The sequence below is a fragment of the Myotis brandtii genome, unplaced genomic scaffold, assembly GCF_000412655.1.
Source record: "Myotis brandtii unplaced genomic scaffold, ASM41265v1 scaffold65, whole genome shotgun sequence".
In the NCBI taxonomy this organism is placed as follows: domain Eukaryota; kingdom Metazoa; phylum Chordata; class Mammalia; order Chiroptera; family Vespertilionidae; genus Myotis; species Myotis brandtii.
Window position 1 is genome coordinate 1,212,734 of NW_005370516.1, and position 13,331 is coordinate 1,226,064.

Consider the following 13,331-nt stretch of genomic DNA (forward strand, 5'->3'; position numbering starts at 1 on the left):
TAGGCCAGTGATGGTGAACCTTTTGAGCTCGGCGTGTCAGCATTTTGAAAAACCCTAACTTAACTCTGGTGCCGTGTCACATATAGAAATTTTTTGATATTTGCAACCATAGTAAAAGAAAGACTTATATTTTTGATACTTATTTTATATATTTAAATGCCATTTAACAAAGAAAAATCAACCGAAAAAATGAGTTCGTGTGTCACCTCTGACACACATGTCATAGGTTCGCCATCACTGGCCTATGTAATACTTTCAACAACAAAGATTAAAAAACAAAGCAAACAAACGAAAAAAAACAACAACAACCTGAAACTGAGGTAAGTGCCTTTCGCAGGGAATTCAGAAATCAAACCTTTGGTCTACTGGCCGATGCTCGAACCCACTGAGCCAAACCAACCAAAACTTCCAGCGCTCATTTCAGAGGAGATTCTATTGCTTTCCCTGCACACTTGGATCCTGTAGATGTGTAGTAGAGGTTTAGCAAATAGTTAGTAGAGGTTTATGGGTGCTGATCTACCAGTAAACTGCTTGAAGCTGCTGCATTTGCCAAGGGCGTCAAGTCTTCTTCTTTAGCTTGAAGGTTTCTTTGTGTTGGTTTCCAGTGGCTCTGATGGAAACTATGGGTGCTCCGTCCACCTAAAAATGCTTCATTCTCAGCCCACCCATCTTACCTGTTCTGAATCCAATAAGCATCCACAGGTACCAGGTAGAAATCACTCACTCCTCTGAAACGCAAGCCTGCATCACCCTAACTCACCGCAACTTTCTGCCGCTTTAATAGCTGTCACCTGTAGCCAGGGGGAAAAACTACCCAAGGATTTCTAGTAAATCTTCTACAGGGTGGGGGAGAGATTTTTCTAATCAGCATTTTGGAATCCTAAATCACCGTTGATATGGGACTATTGTTCTAAACTACTTTGTTGACCTGTTTTGTTATGCAAATATACACACCATCCCTCTTCTGAAATGTAGATGTTTTATATAATCCTGAATGGTTTAGTGATTGAGCCTTGACCTATCAACCAGGAGGTCACAGTGGGATTCCCAGTCCTGGCATGTATCCGGGTTGCCAACTAGATCTCCAGTGTGAGGTGTGCAGGAGGTGGCCTATCAATGATTCTCTCTCATCATTGATGTTTCTATTTCTTTCTCCCTCTCCCTTCCTCTCTTAAATTAATAAAAATATATATATTTAAAATATAAATAATAATAATTCCTCTTCAAGCCACTTTTTTATTATGTTCATTTATCCAATATATATTACTGAGCACTGTCTTATGTTCAGCCTGACAGCCCTGTACAAGTTCTAATGAGGAGAAATGACTTAAAAAAAAACAAAAAACAAAACTAGAGAAATATGACATAATGGTAAGCGCTGAGAAAACGATTAGAGAAAGGTGATGGAGAGAGAGTATGTGATCCTGGCAAATGGTCAAGAAAATCCTCTGGCAGAAACACGTGTGAGCTGAAATCCAAGGGTAAGAAAGAGGGAGCAAAAGAAAAGCAGAGATGCAAAGATCAGAAGTTTCTCCTGACAGAGAGAGCAACAAGTACAAAAAAACTTAAGATAGAAATGGGTTTGGCTTCTTCAAGGCTCAGGAAGAAGGGGTGCTAAAACAAAAGGAACCTGTGGGCCAAGAGCAAAGTTAGAGAAGAAAAAGGGGGAGAGGGTCCAGCTCAAATCACACATTAAGCCAAAAGACTAAGAAAAGCCCTAGCTGGATTGGCTCAGTGGATAGAGCGTCAGCCTGTGGACTGAAGGGCCCGGGGTTTGATTCCTGGCAAAGGCACATGCACGTGCCCGGGTTGTGGGCTCCACCCCCAGTATGGGGCCTACAGGAGGCAGCCAATCAATGATTCTCTCTCATCATTGATGTTTCTATCTCTCTCTCTCCCTCTCCCTTCCACTCTGAAATCAATAAAAATATATTTTTAAAGAATAATAATTACTTGCTCTCAATTATTCTTTAAATTTTACTGAGACTTGTTCTGAGACTCAACATAGGACCTCTCTCTCTCTCTCTTTATTTTTGGATTTTTAATAACTGAAACAAAAAATGATCTAAAACCGCAGCTTCTGGAAGAACCATGTGTTGTTCTTGCCAGACATGTACCTCTCTTCAAACTTTACCTTGGCCTCCTGTTGAGCCTTGCATTTTAGAGCCAGGTCTCTGAAGAGGTCCTTGCTGACAACAATTTTGTCCAAGGGAAGATCCACAGAATACCTATGGGCATGAGGTGACTGGAATTCACAGAAGACTTGATCTTTGACCTCTTGGCAATTTTCTTCTTGCCCACGGCAGCTGTCACTTTTTGGTGATAGAGGGCAGTGCCATCCACCAGAGCATGGCTGGAGGGAAGTCTGAGGTGGCATCATCAATGTTCTACACAATGATCGCTTTGCATCCGGAGTAACGTCCAGCCAGGACCAGCACCACCTCCCCGGGTTTCTTGCCCATTTCGAAGGCAGCCACTTAGGCCTAGAGCAGAAAGAAAACCCAACATAGTATCTCTCTTGATGAATGTTTCATTGCACTTGGATCAAGGTATATTTTGCAATTATTGTATGAAAGGCCAAATAAATGTCAGGTCTAAGTGGTTGATAATGTTCGAATTTTTCACATCCTTATTGATTTTTTAATAAGATTAGACACCACAAAGAGTAATATCCAACTATAATTGTGGATTTGCCTATTTTTTCCCTTCAGTTCTGTCAACTTTTGCTCCCAGTGTTTTGAGTCTCTATTATTAGGTTTATACTCATTTAGAATTATTATGTGCTCCTGATGAATTAAGCCTTTTGTTATCATAAAATTTCTGTCTTTCTTTCTGGTAATCCTTGAAGTCTACTTTGACATTAACTACACCAGGATTTTTACTTTCCTTTTACTTTTTATCCTTTTTACTTTCAACATGTCCACATTGAGTCTTTATATTTAAAATATGTCTCTTTAAGCAGCATATAATGTGGGTGTTGCTTATCCAGTTTAACGATATCTGCCTTTTTAGTCTAATTTAGTAATTACTGATATGGCTAAGTTTAAGTCTATCATCTGGCTATTTGTTTGTTTCTTTGTTCATTTCCTGCTTCCTTTTGAATTAATTATTTTTATTATTTCATTTTATTGCCTACATTAACTTTTTATAATGTAATGGCATGTTATGATATAATATACTTCTGTAATTTATTTGTAGTGGTTGCTTCAGGAATTACAATATTCATTTTGAATTTATCACGGATTATCCCTAGTTATGATTATACCATTCATGCATAACATAAGAATATACTTATCAGTATATTCAGTATAATTCCTTTTTCATTCCTTTTTATCCTTTGTGCTACTCTCGGTATATATTTACTTTATATGTTATCATAATGGATTATTTAACCTTCACAATAATACTATGTGGTGGTATTATTATCCCTGGATTCCAATTGCGGCTCCAGATCTATGTGAACTTGAACAGATCACTTAACCTCTGATTTCTCTCTGTAAAATATAGATAATAATTTTTTATCACATAGAGCTACTGTGAAAATCTGAGTGAATCCATGTTAATGTACTTTAGATAGTCCTAGCACTCAACAAATGTTAGGTCCCACTTTCTTTTCACAGATGAAGAAATAGAGGCTCAGAGAGGTGAAGTGACTGACTCAAAATCACACAGCTACTGAGTAAAGGTGTGAAGGTTTTCAAACCAGTTCTACCTAACTCCAACGAAAAGTATTTAACCATTCAACTGACTTTGCATCCTTATCTATGGAGTAAGACTGAATGAGAATAAGATTTCGATAACCGATAATTGCCTTATAACAAAGGGCTTTGGAAAGGTTTTATTGAGATTGTGCAGAAGGACTAGTGACTATGCACCAATGTAACCTTGTATCACCAAAAACTCCTATTTTACCACATCTGGGACCTTTAGGCTAGTTGGCAAGTGGCAGAGCCAGGACTCAAATCCAGATCTTCCCTTGCGGTCCCTGGTGCCTCTTCCCAATAACCAGGTTGCACAAATATTCTCCATAGGCTTCATGCCTTTACTGTAGTTACTTTAATCGCTCCGGCTAGCCCTACCCAGTTTTGTTCAGTGGTTGGAGCATCAGCCCTCGGACTGAAGGGTCCCAGGTTTGATTCCAGTCAAAGGCACAGACCTCAGTTGCAGGTTCGATCCTCGACCCCCATCAGGTTGCATGCAGGAGGGAACCAATTGATGTGTCTCTCACGTTAATATTTCTCTCTCTCTCTACCTCTCCCCTTATCTATCTATCATCTATCTTTCTATGGTTGATGTGTATATGTGTCAGCCAAGGGAATAATAAACAGGAAGTGTAGGGCAGTTGGCTACTCCTGGGAATGGGAAAGCAGGGAGGTGATCAGGAGAGTAGTAAATAATTTATTTAAAATGCTTAGTTTTTCGCACTCTCCCTTTCAAGTGTACACCCTTGCCTTTCCCTTGTACCAGGAGCTGGGTTCATGGGTATTCATTTTTTTAAAATGACAGCATGCATGTGCTTCTATGTGCTTCAATTAACATACTACAATAATAAAGAACCACAGTCAATGAGAACAGGGATATAAAAGAAGGTTATCTAACAAAGCAGGTAAGATTCCAAAAAAGAAAATTCTAAGGAAACAGCTTTGCCTTGAACAGTGAAAACAATAATCAGTGTTGTAAAATTACATGTTTTATTCTATTAAAACTCTAGCATAATTTAAATACAACCCATGTAAATGTATGACAGTAATGAAGAAGTATGACAGTAATAAAAAGCCCCAAAGTTTAGTCTGAACCGGTTTGGCTCAGTGGATAAAGTGTCAGCCTGTGGACTGAAGGGTCCTGGGTTCAATTCTGGTCAAGGGCATGTACCTTAGTTGCAGGCACATCCCCAGTAGGGGGTGTGCAGGAGGCAGTTGATTGATGTTTCTAACTCTGTATCCCTCTCCCTTTCTCTCTGTAAAAAATAATATATATATATAAAGTACCAAAGTTTAGAAAACTGATTCTGTCCCCCTCATCTCAGCCTCCAGTCAATTCCAAGTATTATTTCTTGTTTGAAGCCCTATATTCTTACGGGCATGATTTTGCCATCAGATAGCACATATGGACTGTCTAGATTCGCGTTTCTTGGTGTGCCAGTTGGAAAAATTTGAAAGCAGACCCCGCTAATTTTAAATATATTTGATAAGGCATCTATGGCTAATTTATTTTGTTTGATAAGAAACCAAAGAGCTCAGTTATTTTCCTTTTGTACTCACGGTGTGAATTCCCACGGGTTCTGTGAAAGAGGAAGTTACAGAGGCAATTGTCAGATTTGAGGTACTGAATGCTAATGTGCCTGAATGTTTATGTGTTTCAAAGGATCGCCCTCAGCTTAGGTCCAGCGTGGCAGTCCTTTGGAAAGAGAAAAGGCAATATTGTTCCCTTTTGATTAAACAGCAAGGAGAATAAAACCAACCTCAGAGTCTCCTGAAAGAGATGAGCAAGAAGGAATATTCAAAAAAACAATGAGTCCCCCTAGCTGGTTTGGCTCAGTGGTTAGAGTGTCGACCCAGGGACTGAAGGGTCCTGGGTTCAAATCTGATCAAGGGCACATACCTCGGTTGCTGGCTCCAGCCCTGGGGCGTGTGTGGGAGGCAACCCATTGATATGTCTCTACCCCTCCTTCCACTCCTTCTAAAAATCAGTGGGGAAAAAAATATCCTCAGGTGAGGATTAACAAAAAAAAGAGAGAGAGAGAGAGAGAGAGAAAGAGAGAATGAATGAGTCATTCAGAAGGGAGGTCTGAATGACTCTTTCATTCATTGCTCGTCAAGGAAGCCAAGAAAGAAGCCTGTTCTAGACTATTCAAGAAGTATCCAGAAGAAGAGGTTATCTGCTTTTGGGCAGAATTGTTGCTTTTGTGGGGATGAATGCAGGGTGTAGTGGTCCATGACTTTGAAGAATACTCCAGGCATCCCTGAGGAGACCTTTCTCCTGGTGAGATGCAGAACCAGAGGGTGGGTCAGGCAGCAGGATCCAGGAACTATAATCTACAATACCGAAATCTAAAATATCACCAGAAATGCATGGAAGTAGGGGAAATACATTTACTCAAATTCCTCTTAAAGACAGGGCTGTAAGTAGTTGGAACAAAAAAATGTTTGATAAGCTGTAGGGCAGAGGAGAGATTTTTAGAGACCTCTGAGAGACTCCCTCTTATATCCATGAGACCTCTGAGCTACCACCACTTATTCACTTACCAAACATCTACTGAGCACCAAACAGATGTTGATCTAGATGCCAGGAGGCATCAGTGGACAAAGCAGACAGAGCCTGGGCACGATGAATCAGCAAATTACAGCAGAGTAGAAGACAAGTTGATCGTGAAAAAAAATAGAAAGCTGAGCAGGGTCAGAAGAAGCAGGAATTGAAGAGGTTCCCCTTTTACATAGGGTCATCAGGACATGGCCTATTAAGATGATAGCGTTTGTGTGAAGACTTGAAAAAGGTGAGGAAGTGAACCATGTGGACATCTGTGAGAAGACAATCCAGGCAGAGGGAGCATCCAGTGAGCGACTGGGTCAAGGAGCCAAGAGCTTTCTAAGAGGGAGAGAGTCCCAGTTAATTACAGGCTTAGTATGTTGGTTATTTGGGGGCCTTGATGAAAGTGATTTTTTTTTTAGGTGCTATTTATTCCACCTTTCCTGCAGTCAGAACTCATTTCTCAATGCTTGGAATGTAGGATTGCTATTCCAAGCATATTGGATTTGAGTGTGCACCGATTTAGGAGCCTACTAAAGGTGCCCACGTGTTTCCATCTCTTCTGATGCCATGAAAAATTCCCTGGAGCTGACTTGCTCTGGGTAGGGGCGGCATCTAGCTTTGGGGTGAGAGCCTGCGGGCCTTTATAAGAAAATTAAAACAACGGTCCGTAGACCAGCCCTTCTAGGTACTTCAGCCCAGGTTTTTATCCATCATTTCAATACCTAAAATTGATTAAGGTAATTCCTGTTACTATGGCCTTAGGCACTTTTATTCTCTTATTATTTTTGTTTGTTTGTTTTTGTTTCTTTCTTTAGGCACTTTTAGGTAGAAGATACCATCGGGTTATTTCTACATTGATTGTATCAAATACAATGCCCCCGGACATGAAAGAATCATCAGGCACAGAAGGTTAGGCGATTTGAAGGAGAACAGACAATAGAAATAACCACAAGGTTTCTGACATTGGGATTGTCAAATACAGACCTTAAACTAATTATGTTTATATTAGAGGCCCAATGCACAAAATTCGTACATGGGTAGGGACCCTAGGCCTGGCTGGCAATCAGGGCCATCTGTGGGGCGACTGGCAGGTAGGGTGATCAGTGGGGGGGCCCCACTGGCACCCACCTTGGCTGGCAGCCTGTCACAGCCCGCTGGCTGGCCCTGCCTCATGATCGCCACCTCTCTCAGGGGGCAGAAGCTCAACGCAGGAGCTGCCCCCAACAATCCTATATAATAAAAGCCTAATTTGCAAATTGACTGAACAGTGGACCGGCAGAACGACCGGTTGCTATGACACACACTGACCACCAGGGGGCAAATGCTCAACGCAGGAGCTGTTCCCCAGACCTCTGGTGGTCAGTGTGTGTCATAGCAACCGGTCGTTCTGCCGGTCCACTGTTCAGTCAATTTGCAAATTAGGCTTTTATTATATAGGATTGTTTGAGGAGACAAAAAAAAAACAAGATTAAAAATCTCAGCACAGAACTGGAAATTATTCTTTCTTTTTAATGTCAGAGGTTGGAGGCATGGCAATTTTGAAGGAGAAACAAAGAAAACTCTAGAGCTGAAAACTATAAGAACTCAATACATTCATTCATGCCTTTTCTATTTTTATAAAACCAAACCATTTTGTTGATCTTAAAAAAAAAAAGAAGTAACTTTCAAAGGCCACACTCAGCCAGTTTTAAAATGTAAGCTGAAGGTTTTTGTTTTTCTTTGTGTGTGTGTGTGTGTGTGCAAATATAAGAGGATTCTTTATTCTATTAGACTTAATAAACTAGCCTTACTTGTTTTCACAGTACCTTTTATTCCTGATTGTGGAAAATTTCTTCCAGACAAAGAAAGAAAGTATATTTAATCATATGTTATATGATAAAATGCCAGCCTTTTAAAAAGGCTTAATAGTTTTTAAACTAGCTAATACATATGATATTTTAAAAATTCAAGGAGGCTATTATGCCTATGGATCAGCCTTCTTTCTGTCCCACTCCTTCACTAATAAACTCTCTTAAAAAAATCCAACAAGTGAAAATGTATAGGTAAAGATACAAATTATGAACAACAAATACACATCTATCAACAAGTGAATCTGAAAATCAAGTGAATAATCTGATGAACAGAATGAACTGGTGATTATAATAGAATCAGGGGCATAGAAAGGGAGTGGACTGGCTATTCTTGGGGGGGAAAGGGGTGAGGGGGATGCGGGAAGAGACTGGACAACAATCGTGCACCTATGGATGAGGACAGTGGGTGGGGAATGAGGGAGGAGGGTGGGGTGGGAACTGGGTGGAGGGGAGTTATGGGGGGAAAAAAGAGGAACAAATGTAATAATCTGAACAATAAAGATTTAATTAATAAAAAAAAAATCCAACAAGTGAAAATGTATATGGTGAAAGTGAGTCTCATATCTCCAGTACCCAGTGCTTAGTTTTCCCCAGAGACACTCATTTTTAGCAATTTCTTAAATATCTTTCCAGGCTATTTCATGCATATATAAGCATATATAATCCCATATAATAAAGAAGTAATATGCAAATTGACCATCACTCCAACACACAAGATGGCCACCCTCATGTGGACACAAGATGGCCACTGCAAGATGGCCAGCGGGGGGGGCAGTTAGGAGTGACCAGGCCAGCAGGGGAGGGTAGTTAGGGGCAATCAGGCTGGCAGGGGAGCAGTTAGGCATCGATCAGGCTGGCCAGAGTGGTTAGGGGGTGATCAGGCTGGCAGGCAATAGCGGTTAGGGGCAATTAGGAAGGCAGAAAAGTGGTTGGGGCCAGCAGTCCTGGATTGTAAGAGGGGTCCCAGATTGGAAAGGATGCAGGCTGGGCTGAGGGACACACACCCCCTGTGCAGAATTTCGTGCACCGGGCCTCTAGTATTTAATAGATTCCTTTAAACAGAAATCAAATTATGCGATGTACACTAGCCAATTATAGTTATACTAGAGGCCTGGTGCATGAAATTTCATGCACTGGAAGGGGGTGTCCCTCAGCCTGGCCTGCTCCCTCTCACCATCTGGGAGCCTTCAGGGATGGGAGCAACCCGCTGAACAGGGGAAGGTGACATCCCCATCACACCTCTGCTGCTGCCACTGCTGGCAGCACAAGCCTCGGCTGGCCCTGGTTGCCTGAGCCTTGGGCTGGACCTGCGTGGCTGGGCAGCCAGTATCCGAGCCTTGCCTGAGCCTCGGCCGGCCCTGCTTGCCTGAGCCTCAGTCAGTGGGAGATGCAGGCATGGAGCAGCCTGCCCTGCTCTCACTGCGGGCGCCACCATCTTTGTGAGGGTGTGATGGTCAATTTGCATATTACCTCTTTATTATATATGATTTCATAATATGTCATAGAGTTCCATATTGATATAAAAACAAAGCCTAATTTTAATGGTTACATAACAATCCATTGAAGAATATGCAAAAGAAACCATGAATTTGTTACTTGGCCCTTTACAAAAAAAGTTTGCTGAGTTCTGGTTTTGTTCTTAATTTTTAACTTAACAGTGCCACTATTAAGTTAAAAATTAAGGACCAAAACATATTAAAAGCCTCCAATATACCATATTTAGAAATTAAAAACATACTTATAAATAACTCCTGGGTCAAAGAAGAAATCATAACAAAAAGTTGATAAATGATTAGAATGGAATAATAGTGACAGCACTCTCTATCAACACTTATGGGATAGAGCAGAAGCAATGCATTTAGCCTTATCTGTTCATATTAGTTTAAAAAAAGAGCAAAATCAAACACAAGCAAGTAAACAAAAATTAATGCTGTGTATCCCAAATAAGAGATTAGAAAAAGAATAAAAATAAGTAAATAAAGAGAATAAAAGAAAGGAGATGACAACTGTGAAAATCAAAAGGATATAGACTGAAAAGGAAAAAGTAAAATTGTCTTTATTTGAAGATGATATGATTAGCCATGTAAACAATTCTAAAAAATCTAAAAAATAAATGAATTTACAAAATTGCAGAGTATAAGATTAATATACAAAGAAACAATTGTATATCTATATACTGTCAATAAGCACTGGACATTGGAATTTAAAAACAGTATCAGTTATGCCTGGCCAGTGTGGATCAGTGGTTGAGTGTGGACCAGGAGGTTATGGTTTGATTCCCAGTCAAGGCACATGCCCGGATTGCGGGCTAGATTCCCAGTGTGAGGCATGCAGGAAGCAGCTGACCAATGATTGTCTCTCATCATTGATTTTTCTATCTCTCTCCCTCTCCCTTCCTCTCTGAAATCAAAAAGTATATTTAAGAAAAACAAAGCCAAGCCATAAACAGGGATAATATGTATGCAAAATTTATTTCTGATAAAGAAAAACACAAACTTGTATTTAGAAAGTTAAAAAACAAACTCTGAAACTCAATAAAAGACTAAAACTCAAGTTTATTATTTGAATTTTTTCCCATTATTTATTTAGTTTTAATTTTAAAAAATATTTTTCAATTATTGTTGACATTTAATATTATATTAGTTTCAGGTGTACAGCATGGTGGTTAGACATTTATATAACTTATGAAGTGATTTCTCTACCATAAGGCTAGTACCCACCTGGCACCATACATAGTTATTACAATATTATTGACTATATTCCCTATGCTGTATAATTCCTCCTCAAGCCTATTTTGTAACTACCAATTTGTAATGATAATGGCTTTTAAATTTAATATATACTTCCTTTTTCTGCCTGCACCCTCTCTAATCTGGGACATCCCTCTCACAATCCGGGACTGCTGGCTCCTAACTGCTCACCTGTCTGCCTGCCTGATCATCCCTACTGGCCCCCCTGCCAGCCTGATCACCTCTAACAGCCTCTGCCTGCTGGCCTGGTTGCCCCCAATTACCCGCCTCCAGCCGGCCTGGTCGCCCCTAACTGCCCCCCCTGCCACCTGGTCGCCCCACACAGCCTTCTGTTCAGTTGTTTGGTCATCCCACACTAACCCCCTGCTTGCCTGGTCACCCCAAGCAGCCTGCTGCTCAGTCTTTTGGTTGTCCCTCAATAACCGCCTGCCGGCCTGCTCGCCCTACGCAGCCTGCTGTTCAGTTGTTTGGTCATCCCTCACTGCCCCACTCAACCTTTTGGGTCATCCGTTCGGCTGTCCGTTTGGTTGCAATGGCCCCTGGCTCTTTATATATATAGATTATTGACTGTATTTCCTATACTGTATTTTACATTTCTGTAACTATTTTATAACTTCCAAGCTTAAAAGGGGGACCAAATATTTAAATTCTGTATTAAAAGAAAAACACAAATGATAAGCGCATGAAAAGACATCATTTGTCATTGGGGAAATGCAAATTAAAAGTCACATTGAGCTACATCCACACACTTACTAGAATGGCTATAGTTAGCAAGAATATGATGCAATTGGAACTCTCATGCATTGCTGGTGGGAATATAAAATGGGATAGCCATTTGGAAAATAGTTTGTCAGTTTCTTATAAAGTTGAACATGCACCTGCTATGTGACTCAGCCATTCCAGTCCTAGATATTTGCCCAAGAGATATGAAAACAACATGTCCACACGAAGACTTGTATGAAAATTATCATAGCAGCTTTATTCACAATAGGTATTTTTATGAAATCTAAAATAGTCTGCCTCACAGAGGAAGGGGCTGGCAAGAACTAAATGGAAGACCCTTTTAGTAAAAAAACATTAAATCTTGGGAGTCTCATGAAAACATTTTTCATTTAAGTGATATCTGAAGAACTGGTTTCCTTAGACTTAATTCAATGAGAGAACAGGCAGGTTTACCTTATTTTATTTTATTTTTCTTTATTGATTAAGGTATTACAAATGTGTCCTTATTTTTGTTGATTTCAGAGAGGAAAGGAGAGGGAGAGACAGATAGAAACATCAATGATGAGAGAGAATCATTGATCAGCTGCCTTCTGCATGCCCGCTACTGGGGACTGAGCCCAGAACCCAGGCATGTGCCCTTGACCAGAATCGAACCTGGGACCCTTCAGTCCACAAGCCAATGCTCTATCCACTGAGCCAAACCAGCTAGGGCATGATATTTATCTTTAAACTAGGTGGCTACTCAGCCATCAGAAAAGATAAAGTACTGCCATTTGGGATGACATGGATGGATCTTGAGAATATTATGCTAAGCAAAATAAGTCAGTCAGGAAAAGCTAAGAACCACATGATTTCACTCATGTGTGGGATATAAAACTGAAATTCACAGCCGGACTGGTGTGGCTCAGTGCTTCAGCGTTGACCTATGAACCTGGAAGTCAAGGTGCAATTCCTGTTGCTGGCTTGATCCCCAGTATGGGGAGGCAATCTCTCATCATTTTCTTTTTCCTTTACTGAGTTTTTTATTGACATGAGCTTTTCTTTTTATTATTATTATAATTTTTTATTGTCTACAGTTTTACTTAAGTCTCACTGATGTTTTTATCACTCTCACCCTCTCCCTTCCTCTCTGAAATCAATAAAAAAATATATTTTTAAAAAGATACTAGGTCACAGGAGTGGGCTGGTAATTTTATTAAACTCCGTTTTTGAGAAATTATTGGATTTTGAAGCTGCAGGTGCTCTAGGGAATTCATTCAAACATCCCAGGAAGGAAACTAAAGTTGAAAAGGCAAAAGAATTTGCTTACTACAATAACTTAGTTTTGGTCCCCGACCTAGACCCCAGGTCTCCTAAATCGGGTCCAGTTTTCTCTGCACCATGGTTTTTACCTGGCAACAGAAGATCCAACATTATCTTTAGCTCTTCTACCTCTGCTCTTTCTCCAGCCTTGGAATATTTCCTGGGATTAAGATTAACTCGGTTTATGCTGCCTTTTTGTTCTTTTGTTTTCACTGTTCTTAGTTTTTATCATCAGCATTGCTGAGGACTGATGGGACCAGCTCCCACCAGCCTAGTGCCTCAGGCATCGCCTCTACGGCCTCACAGCCCCTCTCTCCTCAAAGAATGTTTTCTTTTTTTCATCCTGACCTTGCAATTCCCAATTTGATTTTGGTAGAAAATCAAGTCTTACTTGATATGTCTTTATGAACATTTGATAGTGGGTTAGTATTTGGATGTGCTACCACTAACCTCTCTT

The 13,331-nt window shown here is 40.4% G+C and overlaps 1 pseudogene; it reads right to left on the minus strand.

The window, feature by feature from the left end:
• Positions 1-2,030: 2,030 nt before the first annotated feature.
• Positions 2,031-2,462, minus strand: LOC102255849 (annotated as a pseudogene).
• Positions 2,463-13,331: the final 10,869 nt, after the last annotated feature.